At 48.5% G+C, this 14826-nt stretch overlaps 1 pseudogene; it reads left to right on the top strand.

Moving 5' to 3' along the window:
* The first annotated feature begins 13283 nt into the window (after positions 1-13283).
* On the top strand, positions 13284-13738 carry LOC131750474 (ubiquitin-conjugating enzyme E2 N-like; annotated as a pseudogene).
* The last annotated feature ends 1088 nt before the right edge of the window (positions 13739-14826 follow it).

Below are 14826 nucleotides of genomic sequence, written 5' to 3'. Positions count from 1 at the left end.
TGATGCAAACTGAATAGATCGGTAAAGTTGTACCGATGTCGATATCCTGGTTTTGAGAACATGTTATGTAAGACGATGCCATTGGGGGAAACTGGGTGAAGGGTACACAGATGTCTCTGCACTATTTTTGCAACTTCCTGTGAGTCTATGATTATTTCAAAATGAAAAGTAGTTTTTAAAGGGCAGTGGAAAGTGTCTCTGAAGACAGAGGTCTTGTCTCATCGACCTGAGTGTGAGCTCCAGAGGACACAACCTCACCGTAAGGTCCGACTCCCCAAGCCTCGCCTAGCCCCGGCTACCCCGCAGAAGCTGCTCAGTGCTTAGGAAGAGGGTGGTTGAGTCCGGGGCAGAGCAACACGCAGATGCCCTCAGCAAACGGAGGAATGGGACACAATGGTGGGGAGAGAGAAATAGGCGAGATGAAAAATATGGGTCCAAATACCTCTGAAACATGCATATAATGTTGCACGTGTTTCTACTCCAACAGCCAAGGGCGCTTTTGCTGGTAGGCACTCAGTTCTGGCCTGAAAAGCACTGGTGAATGAATGGGGTTAGGATACAAAGCAGTGATAAAAGAAGACAATGACCAGCACGTCCTGCAGGGGCTGAGGGTCGTGCAGCTGGGAAGGTCATGGGGGCAGCTGAAACTGCCAGACTGTGAGCCAGAGGGGCTAGTGGAAGGCGGGGCCCCCTGTGTGTGGTCATCCATCGCTGGGCCCAGCACGTACCCTCCACGCTTCCCCAAGCTCAGGAAGGAAAGTGCAATAAGCTTGTGATGAGTCAGAGAGAGGAGGGGGCTGGGAGTTAGGGTGACCTTGGCTGACCCCTCAGGCCTGGGGTAAGTATACCCTCTCCCAAGGTGGCCAGCAAGGCAGGAAAGGAGGCACGCTACACTGAGGAGAGGAGAGTGGAGTTGCAGGACCCCGCCACACTCTGGGGTGCAGAGGGGCCCCCAGCTCCTTTGCAAGGGAAAGAGCAGAGGGTTTGGTCAGCCATGCAGTCACGAAGAGACTGAATGGGCAGTTGTCTACCCCAGACCACGGCCAAGACCTTAAGATGCCTCCTGACCCCAAACGGAGTCTGGATTTTCAGCGAGCTTGAGGCAAGGAGGGAAGTGTGCCGGGCCGTGCAGAGAGGGCTGCGGTAACCACTGTCCCTGACAGCCTCACCCAAGGCTGCTCCCCTCCTGAGCCCATTACCCCCAAGACCAGCTCCATCTAGGCTCGGCCATCCTCCCTGTGTGCACCTCAGGGTCTCCATGCAAGGTGGGCGCTGGGGACCAGGGACCCAGTTGCTCTGTGAGCTCCGTCTCCTCCCTGGCCTGTGGAAATACCACTAGTACCCACGGCATTTATTGCACACGGACCCTGTGCCAAGCTTCATCCGAGTCAGGGCACCAGGCTGTCACTGATTCTCATGCCGTCCTTGTGAAGCAGGCACCGGCGTTTGCCTGAGGTACCCACGAGGATGCTACACGATCTTCCTGCGGCCCTAGGACATGTCCAGGATTCCAGTCAGGCCTGTCTGATTCCAGCATCCAGGCTTTAACTAGTCCTACCCTCCTGCCCCCTGGGAATGCTCTGAGGGGGACTGTGATAAGACCAGAATTCAAAAAAATCAGAAGCTCACGCCTGCACCTCCAGACCACGGTCACATGGCACCTGTGCTGGGAATGGTTCCTGGGCTTTCACACTCAAGCAGAAGGAAGCTCTTTCCATCCTTCCAGGTCAGGCTCAATCTCACCTCCTCCAGGAAGCCTTCCCTGACTCTTCTAGTTCAGGGGACCTCACCCTTCTCTCAATGCCTCCAGAATGTCTGCTGGTCCGCCCCCTTCACCTAATGCCTTATCCTCCCCCAACCCCCATCACCAAGGCAGGACAGGGTAGGGGTAAGGGCTACCCCCAGAGCCAGCCTACCCGCCTTCAAATAGGATAATGGCTGAGATGGCTAAGTACAGTGCCTGGCAGCGGAAGGGCTCAATAAACACCAGACATTAGGCATCATAAGATACATAGATAGATGGATAGATAGATGAGAGATAGATGAGAGATAGAAGATAGATGAGAGATAGATGAAAGACTGATGATAGACAGATGGTACATATAGATAGATAATAGATAGATGATAGATAGATGATAGATAGATAGATGATAGATAGATAAAAGATGAAAGATAGATAATAGATAGATGATAGATAGATAAATAGATATAGATATTTATACTGTATATTAACAAGAAAGCAGGCATTACCTTAGAAAATAACTTTATGCGGGATTATGTGTAATTTCTTCAAACTTCTCTGTATTTTCTAGGCTATTAAACAAAAAATATTACTTTGATGTTCTGGGGGGAAAAAGTGAAGTAAAGAAGCGTTAAAAAATTAAAGCAATGTAATCTTTGAAGCAAACAAGTGCTTCCATAAGAAATGCACGTGATTTCATTGAACACCTGCCATGTGCCCCTGGGAGGTGCAGGGGACCCAGAAATGAAGAGGACTCAGCCTTTACCCAGGGAGCCCGGATGTGGGGCAGTGCGTTGCCTGACGGATCTCAGTGTAACTATTCCCAGAGGTACCAGCAAGGTGTTCTCACAGCCCCAGTGGGTGTAAATGTTCATACAATGCAGCCCTTGCCTTGAACAAACACGCAATTGAATTGCATCTTTTTTTTTTTTTTTTGGTGGCATGCGGGCCTCTCACTGTCGTGGCCTCTCCCGTTGTGGAGCACAGGCTCCGGACACACAGGCTCAGCGGCCCTGGCTCACAGGCCCAGCCGCTCCGCGGCACGTGGGATCTTCCCGGACCAGGGCACGAACCCACGTCCTCTGCATCGGCAGGTGGACTCCCAGCCACTGCGCCACCAGGGAAGCCCCTTGAATTGCATCTTAAAACTGCTATGCCAATCCTCAGACTAGCTCGGAAGCCCCACCAGGAAACAGACACACATCAGCCACTCTGTCTTCAGCTCCCCAGCCTCACAGCAGCCCTTGGCTCTCACTACTTAAACTCTTATTAGGCACCTACAATTAGCCAAATATGCTGTTAAGCCATTTATGTTCTCCCCTCCGACCTTCTAAAACAGCATTTTCTCCCTTTTACAGATGACAACACAGGCTCATAGAGGTAGTGACAGCAGATCTGGGACTGCATGGCATAGGGCTGTCGCCTGGACAGTCCATCAGTCCCTTCAGCCAAAAAGATGTAGGCCGATCCCCCTGACCAGGTGACCCCACCCCTGGCCCTCTTGCTCCCCTAATAAAAGCCAAGTGGAACAGAGAGGCAGCCCCATCCTTTGTCCTCTCTCTTTTCCATAAACATGTTTTCTTTCCCTCTGGGAATGGAGTGCAGCTACCCGCTTGCTTTGCCAGTTTCTTAATCTTTTTTTACAAGGATTCTCAAGTTAATTAACAGCCCCAACTTGGCTATGCCAGGAAAGCAACAGAAGGGTTTTTTTTTTTTAGACCAAAGAGACAAGGAACAAAGTGTAAGTGGTTTTAGAGTCCAAGGCAAGGTTCTAGAAAGCCCCTTTGGAACAAGGAAACCTGGACCACTTCTGTTCTCTTGGTCCACGAAAACAGGAAGCGGAAGGAGAGACCCAGCAGAAAACGTTGACGTTGCCACACCCTCTCCTATTGCTAAAGAACCAGCTGTGGCTCCCAGTTACCTGGTTACAAAAAATAAGTCAGCCTGGCATTTGTTTCTTCTACCCACTGCCCCCTGTTCTACTGTCCAACTCCCTGAGAGAGTCCCTTGGCAGGTGCAGAGACACACCAGGTGGCCTATGTGTTATCACCACATGCCAGAAATCCCCAGTAAGGTCAGTGATAAAGCAGTCCTCCCTGCTTGGACAGAGCAACCCACCACCCTGCCCCCTTGCTATTCGCCATTGTCTGTAGACGTCCCTTTATTTAAACACACGCCCCCGAAAAGCACTGCCTTGGGTCCTTCCCCGACCACTCAGAATTCTTTAGAGCTGTTTCCCAAACTGTGGTCCGTGGACCATCTGGGTCAGAATCCACTGGGGGGGATCAAATGCAAATTCCTGGGCTCTAGTCTTGACCTGCTAAGTCAGGCTCTCTGTGGGCAATCTAATGAATTAATGGACCCAGGCAATGATCACCAACGGTTGCCAACATGACAAAAAGAAAGCTACCCAGGTATCATGTGCCTCCGAATAACCAGGAAGTAGGCTTGGCCAAAATCCGAACCAAGCCTATTCTAATCAAGCCGCTAGCTCTCAGTACCAATTTAAAGCAAGTAAAGGAGACAGAGGAAGGCGTTAAACAATGCCACGGGGATGAAATGGAAGGAGCGGGTTGTAGGAAATTGTAGTACAAACTCTTCTGTTTCTTCAAAAAACTATTACAAGACAATAAAAGATGAAGGAAAACACTTGTAAATCAAGAGATAGTCCCTCTGTCATGGGGTTCGGTAGGTTGTCTTGGGGAGAGACACACCCTGTGAGTCCAGCTTCATTACAGCCACATCCACAAAGCTGCCTTTCTTTCTTTCTTTTCTTTTTTTTTTTTTTTAAGCATCGTTTTGCTTAGTTCCTCAAGATTCACAGGATGGGCTCTCAGCTAGGAAAGTCTCAGGCAGAAGTCAATCATATGATGAAATTCAAGTTTGAAAAAAGAAAGCCCTTCTTCACAGTGTCCCCAGCCAGACTGCTCTATGGAGCCCCATAAGGGGATTCTAGGGTCCCCACTTTCAGATGGGGAAAGTGGGGCTCAGAGAGGGGCAGGGGCTTGTCGGGGCGACACACCAGGGAAAGAGCCACAAGCATGGTCCTGAGCCCACTTCTCCCGGATGTCAGACGCTTGAGCTTCATGACTGCTGACCAGCTGAGTAACCACGGGCAGGCCTCCACACCCCATGTCACCCTCCCGTGGCAAATGACAAGGTGGCATTGGCCCTTTCCCCACGTCCCTCGACTCCTAAAGCAAAAACAATCAGCACACACAGCCATCCTGGTGCAGAGGACACGTCTGTGCAGGGGTCTGATGGGTGCTGTGCTGCAGTGTAGGGCTGAGTGACCTCTCTGAGCCTCTGTTTCCTCAACCACTAAAAGGGGCAATGAGACCAATTTTGTAGGACTGTCCTGGTGATTGGACACAATATTATACGTGAAATAGCTAGCATAGCGCCTGACAGACAGTAAATTGTGACCTTAAGATTAACCATTATTATTATTTATGTATTTATTCTTATGATTGCAGGAGGCGTATGGGCAAGGTCAAAGACAGAAACTAAAAACTCTTAATGAACATTTTCCCTCCAAATCCACTTTTAGCACTGCCCCCTCCCCAGAGCCCCTCCCCAGCTGGCTGGGTTCCCCCCATCATTTTTTCCAAAGATAGGGTTTCAGGGCTAATTCTGAGACTCTCATTTGTGAATAAAGTAGCTGACTTTCTCAAAGAATATTGCCCTTTGTTGTTCAAATAAAGCTGGTTTGGCGGTGGACAGAAGGGAGGGTCGGAGAGCAGAGAAAGAAAATGTGAGAAAGAGAGGAAGCAACAAAGAAAAGGCTGCAGAGAGACAGAAAAGGTCTTTTCCCTCCAGCAAAAGACCTCCCAGAGGGAGGGGTGGGACCAGCCAGCGGGCGGGTCCGCCTGGCCGGGGCCAGTTTGGTCCAGCCAGGCCCCGAGGCATCGTAGCCATCAATCTATGGCCAGGTGAGTTGAGGGCAAATGAGCCTTGAACACACTATTCTGGGTAGGAACAAACACCCTTTCCAAGCAGCCTGTTCTCTGAGGGTGGCTCGGGGAGGGGCGGGGCTCCAGGGGGGCCCTGCCGACCCGGAATGGTCCCTGCGAGGAGGGCTGCGTCCCCAGCCAGGTCTAGAGCCCAGGGGTGACACTGTCATCAAAGCTGCAGAGGCTCAGGCCCAGGGTGAGGCCAGAAATGTGGCCTGGGCAATGCTTCAGGACCAGGCGGAGGGCGAGGCCACAGCATTCTCAGCCCCAGTGCCCCACGGCGCGTCCCGGGGCCTTGAGCCCCCTGCACTGGCCCCAGAACGGGACCTTTTGCCTTCTTTTGCTTGAACCATTGGGCCTGGGTCCTGTCTGTACAGAATCACCAAAACAAGCAAATAAACAAAAAACCCTCACATTTTAGTCGAAAAGAAACATGGGCGCTTCTCTCTTGTGCAGCAACTGAAGACACTGACTTATAGCCTCATAACCCCCCGTTCTCTGCTCTATGGCTTTCAAGGCGTCCCCCAAGGTTTCTGCGAAGTTCTTGAAGGATTACCCCGAGTTCAGGCTCAGCCCACCACAAACCAGATGGGAGACAACTCCCTCCCTCCCTCCTTCTCTCTCTTTCTCTCTCTCTCTCTCTCTCTTCTTCTTCTTCTTCTTCTTCTTCTCTCTCTCTCTCTCTTTCCCTCCCTCCCTTTCGGCTACTTGTACTAAAGATTCTGTAAGTACAGAGGAGGGGTGAACACGCAGAGCATCAGGCTTCGTCTTGCTCTTAAGAGCCTCCCAGCCCCTTCTCCACACGGAGTACTCCCCGGCCCCTCTCACCCCAGGCTCTTTCCTCCCAGACTCTCCCTTCTCCCTCAAACCCTAGTTTTTCTTGGTCTCTCAGGAGGAGTGTCAGCTCCCTTGAGTTTCTCTCTCAACCCCCTTCCAGCCCCTGCTCTGGTCTCAGCCCAGCAAGAGACTTTCCTTTAACCCCAACCATCCCTCTTGGAAAGAAGCTGGGGTTTAAAATAGCAAAAAAAAACCTCCTTCCACACAGAATCCCAAATAGGGCTGGGTCTGCAGACCTGAGTCCAAATTAGGGCCAGTAATACCTCCCTAAGAACCTGCTAAGGCCCCAGCTTGCCCCCCACCTGGATCCCTCACCTGTTCTCCTGCCTGGTCCCCCCAGAATCTCCCCCCTTCATCCCAAATGTCTCAGATGGCAACATGCAGTGACCCCAAGGCTGGACCTGAAAGTCCTAGAGGGGCTCACAGAATCTTACAGGGTCATTATTTCATTTCTAAAAATCAAGAAGTTGGAACCACATATAGCACAGGGAACTCTACTCAATATTCTCTAAGAACCTATATGGGAAAAGAATCTGAGAAAGAATGGATCTATGTATATGTATAACTGAACCACTTTGCTGTACACCTGAAACTAACACAACATTGTAAATCAACTATAATATAAAATAAAAATTAAATTTTTTTTAAAAGTTGTAATTTTGGTGTGCCCACGGAAGGAGGTGATCTCAGGATCTTCCTGTGGCCTCACCCCTCTTGCTGATGTTCTTAATGGGGGTTTCCCCTACGTCACAAGATTGGCATCTCCAAGGCTCCAGACCTGAGAGGGGTTGTGCCCAGGGGTTTGCAGCCCACTGTTCTTTAGTCATGTCTGCAATGGGAGTGCTGGGAACTAAGACGGGGATTAGCCACTCCTAGCTTTACCCTCCATGGTGGGGTCAGAAGAGGGAGAGCTGCCATCTCTCCCCTGAGGGTCAGGAAGACTCTGCCCAGCTGCTGCCTAGCCCCCCACCACCCCTGGATTGTTCAGCTGCTCCCCTAGTCCTGCCCGTTCACGCATCGGGGAAACCGCACACACACGTGAGCCCTTCCCACTCCCTGGTGGTCCGGGTGCCTTGGTTAAGGGCCTGTCCTCCCCTTGCTTGGTTCTACCAGACTGTCACTGAACACCTGGGGAGCTGTCAGGGCGCATGACACTTGACACTTGGACACTTCCTGTGGAAATTCCCGACCCCTGGTCCAGGAGGTCAAGGGCCAAGAATGGATTGAACACAGGCCCTGAAAACCATTCATAGAATGAAAGTTCATAGATTGAAAACCATTCATAGAGCCCTGCTGCCACACCCTTCCCAGACCTGGAGCCTCTGGGGCAATGGGACACACAGCAAGGCCACGGGGTGTGGCGGTGGGGATAGCGGTTTAGAGTCTGACACCATCCTCACTGTGTTGAGATGGATGGACCCCTTAACCTCTCTGAATCTCAATTCCCTTACCTGTAAAATGGATAAAATAAGATACCTACTTTAGAACACTACGGAGTTTCCTTAAAAAAGTAAAAATAGAGCTACCATCTGATCCTGCAATCCCACTCCTGTGCATACATCTGGCGAAAAACCTGATTCGAAAAGATACATGCACCCCAGTGCTCATGACAGCAGTAGTCACAATAGCCAGCACACGGAAGCAGCCTAAATGTCCACTGACAGAAGAATGGATAAAGAAGATGTGGTACATATATGCAATGGAATATTACTCAGCCATAAAAAGGAATGAAATGGTGCCATTTGCAGCAACATGGATGGACCTAGAGATGATCATACTAAATGAAGTAAGTCAGAAAGAGAAAGACAAATACCATACGATATCACTTACGTGTAGAATCTAAAATATGACACAAATGAACTTATTTACAAAACAGAAATAGAGTCACAGATATAGAAAACAGACTTATGCTTAACAAAGGGGAAAAGGGGGTAGGGATAGATTAGGAGTTTGGGATTAACATATACACACCACTATATAAAAAAATAGATAAACAACAAGGACCTACTGCATAGCACAGGGAACTCTACTCAACACTCTCTAATGACCTATATGGGAATAGAATCTGAAAAAGAGTGGATATAGGTATGTGTATAACTGATTCACTTTGCTGTACACCTGAAACTAGCGCAACATTGTAAATCAACTCTATTCCAATAAAAATGATTTTTAAAAGAGAAAGAAATAAAATAAAAATGCAAAAGTTCCTGGAAAGGCTTACAGATGGAGCCTCTCAGCTGGAGTGTGAAAGCCTTCGTCATTGTTTGTTTCGTCTCCGTAAGTGGAGTGTAAGTGGAGGGTACAAGAGGGACCTCAGGGTGGGGTCAGGGAGGGAAAGCCCCGGAGGGAGAGGGGGTGGGGTGCAGAAGCCCAGCTGGGCCCAGCTCGCAGGTGGCGCGCAGGTGTGGGTTGAGGACCTGGGGTAGTGTCTCCCTGGGGGTGGTCCGGAAGGGTTTCACGGGGGAGGAGACCCCACCTCAGAGTCTGGAAGCAGATGGGGTGAAGCTCCGTGTAAACTGTGAGCTGCTCTCTCACTTCCCTGCAGTCCTGTGACGGGGCAGCCGCAGTGTGGCCGCAGAGCACACACTTGCTCCCAGGAGGCCAAAGACGGCTGGAGAGACACTGATTAGATGGACCCCAGCGAACTCCCTCAGAGGACGGCTGGTCCCACGGCCTTCACACCAGCTTCCACGGGCCCTTCGGACCAGGTCACCTGTTCCCCCCTCAGAGCCTTCACACGGGCTCCTGTGTCCTCTGCTCACTAGATCCTTCTAGATCTTTCCTGGACTTCTCAGCTCAAAGGTCACCCCCTCAGGGAGAACTTTCTGGCTCCTCCACATCTGAAACAAGCTCTCTCTCCACTCAAAGTGCCCTCTCCTCTCCTTCATGGCTCTGATATAATTTGCAGTTAGAGATTCATTTGCTTGTGGGGACGACTGTACTTATGGGATATTCATCAAGGCCCATTGAAGGGGAGGTCTCAGGGAGAGGGCCTGATGCCCTGATTTGGGGCCAGAACTTGAAAAAGCACAAGCACAAGCACAAGCAAGGGGCTCTGAGCGAGCCCCAGGACAGCGGCTGGACCTGCCGGACAGTGGGCTGCACTCAGGGACCCTGCAGTATAAGTTGTCCATGGAGCTACACAAGCCTTTCAGCACCCAGAGGCAACCCTAGAAAAAGAAAGGGAACCCCGAACTAACGGTGATCCATCAAGGATGTACTCTCCCAATGAAATGAAGTTTCAAAATAGAAATGCATAGGAATTAAAGAAAACTAACGTTACGTTTTTTGCACACCAGAATTGAGAGAATGAAATTCACGCCTGTCTCCTCTCCTGACTTGGCTACGGTCTGGGTCCTGCACTCGGCCACGAGTTCCATCATGGCAGATGACGGAACCTTCGCAACCACTGTATTTTCAGAGCAAGCACTGCGCCTGCCGCATAGCCTGCCCCCAGTACATATTTCGCTGGGTGCCTGCGTGGGATGGGTGCATGGCACAGGGCTCCTCCTCCCCCACGAGCCCACCACCCCAGAGTAAGTCTCATTGTTCTTGGGACCAATGTCCTGCCCCTCAGAACATGAGCCAGCATGTGCGAAGCCCCCTGCAGACCTGTTTTCTGGGGACCTGCCTCAGGGGCTTGGCCCAGCTGTGGTGCCTGAGGCTTCTGAGAGGCAGGTGACAGACGGGGCTGAGCTGGGAACGAAGAGACCAAGTTACCACTAAGAAGTTGGGCCTGCGAGGACAGGGGCTCAGGCCAAGTCAGGGAATGTGTCACCAGAGATCGGGGGCGTTAGGGGGGAGCACAGAACGCGCTCCAGGGCTCCTGGGACCCGAGCTCCAAGGCCGCGTGTCAGGCTGTGCTTCCCATGGAGGCCAGAGCTCTGGCCAAGGGCAGAGAAGTGCCAGAAGGAGACTAGGTCGGCCCCTGGGCCGTAGGAAATGAACAAAGTGGCCATAAAGCAGCCAGTGGTGCACAAGGCTGGGTAGCAGAGTGGAGTGGGAGTGGTTCACCAGCCTTGAGCCCTGAAGCACGTTTCTGAGCCTCCGTTTGCTGCCACCCTTCTCTCCTGTGCCTTGTGATACTGAGGCTGGAATGCTGAAACCACATTTCTGCATCGCCAGCTGGCGCTACTTTAGGTTCAGCCCATAGGGACCCTGGAGGGAGAATGTAGGGCCGGAGGAGGAGGACAGGACTTGCTCCTCCCCCGTCTGCTTTCCACCACTCCAGCCACACTGCTTCACCCCATGGCAGGAGCTCCTTCCCATAGCAGCAGCGGGACCCAGTCTGCAGTTTCCCAGGCTTCGTAGAACCCAAGCCCCCGGGGTGCTGCATCTCAGAGACTCCAGCCCCAGATGAGCAGCGTCTCCTACTCTCCAGAGACCTGAGCGTCAGCTCCACAGGCCCTCTCCTCCAATTACAATTTGATTAATTAAGTAAAATTATTAAGTTTTAATAATCCTAATCTCTTCCATCCCTTCGCCAGCCCCAGGGTACTAGATGCTTCCAGCAGTTACTACCTTGGCAATAACTTTGTTTCCTTTTCAGTTACCTAATTAACAACTTTATACCTGGTTGTTCCCCCTTTCTTTTTTTTTTTTTGGTTGCATTGGATTCTTAACCACTGCACCATCAGGGAAGTTCCCCTGGTTAACACTTTTTAAATGAATTTCTCATTGTATAAATATGGTTTCTATCTCCTGACGGGGTCCTGACTGATCCTTTAGGGTAATGAAACATGCTTCTTATTGTTTGTTTGTTTGGTTGGTTGTTTTTGTTTTTGAGGATGAAGTTAGACAGTTTTTACACGGTGACCGGCATGGAAAACGTCATCAATTCACGTTAGTCCTGTCCTTCCTTCTGGAACATTCTTAGAGTCATATGGTGCCAAATTGTTTTCAAAAATCTTAATATTTTCCTTACTGAAATGTCTAAAAGTACAGGTTTGGAGACAAATAGATATGTGCTTTGCTGCTTACTCTGTTACTTTGGACAACTTTCTTCATGTCTTGAAGCCTCATCTATCAAGTGGAAATGACAAGAATAGCACTTACAGAGTTGCCGTAAAGATCATATCAATAATGTTTGTTGACTGTGCCTGGCATAGAGCAGCAGTCGGAAAATTATACCAGTTATGGTCGTTCCCTCAACACTTACTTTTGTAGCCTACTTTCAAACTGCCTCTCCTTCCTAAACACACTTTCCAGATGAGTGTCTGTTAAGACTCTGGGGCACAGAGCAGAATGCAATGCTGCACCCAAGGGGCTGACCAGAGTGGAGGGGGCTGGTCATCACTTCTCATGGTCGAAATGTTCTGCTCTGTTTAATGGGAACTGAAATCACAGCCTGTGGCCACTTTATTTGGAAGCCATGTCCCCACTTCTTTTGCATCTCCCGTATGGTAATACTTTTGTATCAGTCTTGGTTCTTATTTGGGATCAACAGAAAAGATTCAGAGCTGAACTATGCAAACCAAAAAAATAGTCAACACACACTGGAATTCTTAGAAGACGGTGGAGGTATTTTTAAATCTTCCCAAATTGTCCCACAGAACAACGAAGATAGCAAAACTAAAGACCCACGGACAACATCTGCAACAAAACTAGGTGGTAAGATGTCCCCAGTATTCTCCTGATACGAGGGGGTGGGAACAACCCACTGGTAGCTACAAGGACTGCATGGTGTGTAGAGCGACAACTGGGCTTCTAATGCTCCTAAGACAGAAGAAGCCCCAAGTCACTAAGATGAGCTAACTGGAAAGTGCAGTGGGCCAGTCTGAGAACTAGGAAGGTTTTGAAGGATCCAACAAGGGGGCAAGTGCAATGGGTCCATATGACAGAGCTGATAGCACTGGAGCAGTATGGACCCTTGAACTCATGAAATGTAACAAATCAGGGACTTCCCTGGCAGTCCAGTAGTTAAGACTTTGCCTTCCAATGCAGGGGACGTGGGTTCAATCCCTGGTCAGGGAGCTAAGATCCCACATGTCTCAGGGCCAAAAAAACAAAAAACATAATCCAGAAGCAATATTGTAACAAATCCAATAAAGACTTTAAAAATGGTCCACATCAAAAAAAAAAAAAAATCTTTAAGACAAACAAACAAATCAAAGCTCTTTTCCAAAGCAGAGATCCAGACTGAGAAGAAACAGGTAGAAACAGAAATCAAATTGAGCAGGATAAGGAGAGGAGAAGCAAAGGAAAGAAAAGGGGGAAAAAAAGCAAAGAAAAAAAAAGTAAAAAAGAAAAAAAGCAAAGGAAAGAAAGCTCCAGAAAAAAGCAGAGGGGGGGTTTCCCTGGTGGCACAGTGGTTAAGAATCTGCCTGCCAATGCAGGGGACACGGGTTCGAGACCTGGTCCAGGAAGATCCCACATGCTGCAGAGCAACTAAGCCCGTGTGCCACAACTACTGAGCCCATGTGCCACAACTACTGAAGCCCCACACCTAGAGCCTGTGCTCCGCAACAAGAGAAGCCACCACAATTAGAAGCCTGTGCACCACAACCAAGAGTAGACCCCGCTCACCTCAACTAGAGAAAGCTTGCGCACAGCAATGAAGACCCAATGCAGCCAAAAATAAATAAATAAAATTTATTTTTTAATTTTAAAAATTTTAAAAAAATGCAGAAGAGGGGAAGAGAGTAGTCCGATCTCCAAGAGTGTGAGGCCATGCTTTTAATCATTTTGTGAAAACAACGTAAGAGGGAGCTATAGGGAGAAGAGACCAGAGGCCCATCTTGGGATCTGACAAGATGGCCGGGCTGCCCCATGGGATTATCAAGGAAACCCAGTGTTTGCTGGTTGGACCAGTTCCCAGCATCAAAGCAGAACCAGATGAGAGCAACACCCATTATTTTCATGTGATCCTTGCTGGCCCCCAGGGTTCCCCCTTTGAGGTGGGGACTTTTAAACTTGAACTCTTCCTTCCAGGTGAATACCCAGTGGCAGCCCCTAAAGAATGTTTCATGACCAGAATTTGTCATCCTAATGTAGACAAGTTGGGGAGAATATGTTTAGATATTTTGAGTGGTCCCCAGCACTGCAGATGTGGCACAGTTCTGCTATTGATCAAGCCTTTGTTAAGTGCTCCCAGTCCAGATGATCCATTAGCAAATGATGTGTTGGAGCAGTGGAAGACCAACAAAGCCCAAGCCATAGAAACAGCTAGAGCATGTGGACTAGGCTATATGCCACGAATAATATTTAAATCGATCTGCTCATCAGGTGTGCATCACTTCTCCTGTTCTGCCAAGACTTCTTCCTTTTTTGTTTCCATTTAATGGACATAGTCTTAGAAACACTGCAGAATAAAAGCCCAGACATCTCTACTCCTTTGGTGATGAAATGTACATTAGCAAATCTAGGTCTCGTCCTGATTCACTGCTGTAAAACACAAGTAGAGGCTAGAAGTATCATCTGGATTGCTGAGAAACATTTAGAAACAGTCACCCCTCTCTGCTTTTATTCGTTTCCCCCATCATGGGTTAAGTATAAAGCACTGTGAATGAAGAGAGTTGTCAGGGTTAGCTGCAGGCATGTGGGTGTTTTTCTTTATTATTTTTTTTTGGGGGGTAGGTAGTTTTATGTTTATTTTATGGGCTCCTTTCTCTCTTTTTATGGTGATCTAATTGCACTGGTTAAAAGCAGCTAACCAGTTCTTTAGAATACTCTCTATTTATTCAGATGCTGTAGATGGACAAGCTTCATTGTTTGAACCAACATGGGAACATTAAACAAACATCACAGCCCTCTCTGATAACATTGTGACTTTGCTGTCAAGTGTAGAATCCTCCCTTCAAGTAAAAGCTTCTCACCATTTTGTATGGCTTGTCTGGAAACTTCTGTAAATCTTATGTTTCAGTAAAATATTTTTTGTTATTCTAAAAAAAAAAAAACAGGGAACTCTACAGGGATGAAGCCAAAAAATCTATTCTGACACACACTTACATGCTAAAAACAAGAAAAATGCATTGCAGATAAAAAGTGAAAAACAGAAAAAAAAAAAACAATCAAATCCCATAAGAAGATAATTCCGAGGAAACAAGAGAATGGGGAGTATTATATGTACATATAATAATATAGAAGAACCAGAGAATAAATATTCCCCCCAGACAATAAAACACACCAGAAAGACATGTATACAAGAGATAGAAGTTATAATCCAATATTAAAAAGCAAGCTAAAATGTATTATGAAAATGATAAAAATTATTAAAGAAAAGTATAAATGAAAATTAGAAAATCTTATAAATGAAGTGACTAGAGAATAGGAAGCTTTTAAAAGAGAAGTGAAAGA

Source organism: Kogia breviceps, chromosome 2 (assembly GCF_026419965.1).
Source record: "Kogia breviceps isolate mKogBre1 chromosome 2, mKogBre1 haplotype 1, whole genome shotgun sequence".
Taxonomy (NCBI): domain Eukaryota; kingdom Metazoa; phylum Chordata; class Mammalia; order Artiodactyla; family Physeteridae; genus Kogia; species Kogia breviceps.
The sequence above is the reverse complement of the archived record's forward strand: the minus strand, read 5'-3'. Positions and strand labels throughout refer to the sequence as shown.